This window comes from Cystoisospora suis, assembly GCF_002600585.1.
Source record: "Cystoisospora suis strain Wien I chromosome Unknown contig_1718, whole genome shotgun sequence".
In the NCBI taxonomy this organism is placed as follows: Eukaryota; Apicomplexa; class Conoidasida; order Eucoccidiorida; family Sarcocystidae; genus Cystoisospora; species Cystoisospora suis.
The window spans coordinates 1,340-1,631 of NW_027154518.1; the positions used below are offsets into that span (position 1 = coordinate 1,340).

Genomic DNA, 292 nt, shown 5'->3' on the forward strand with positions numbered 1-292 from the left:
TATGCATACAGGTAAATCAACACAAGAGTGTGTAGAAATTAGAAAGAGAAATGCGATGGAATAGAGAAGGAAAAATAGAATGAAGGAATGAAAGAAAGGCATCTCCTATTTCTTCTCCCTTGCATGGGCAGCTGTGCAAGAAGATATGGACTCTGCTCCTCTCCTTCCTACTTGTTTCTTCTTCAGCTTTAAGGAAAGTTCTGCAGATGGATCTATTACTAGAAGGCTGAGAGTACATACAGCTCATAGCCGGCAAGGGACTCCTCCTAACTCTAACCCACTTTTTCACTTC

The 292-nt window shown here is 41.4% G+C and overlaps 1 protein-coding gene across 1 annotated transcript in view; it reads right to left on the minus strand.

The window, feature by feature from the left end:
• The window catches only part of CSUI_003805 (cyclin 4), a gene marked incomplete at its 3' end in the record, with an annotated part of 2,481 nt that overhangs the window by 630 nt on the left and 1,559 nt on the right, over window positions 1-292 (minus strand). The window lies entirely within an intron of this gene.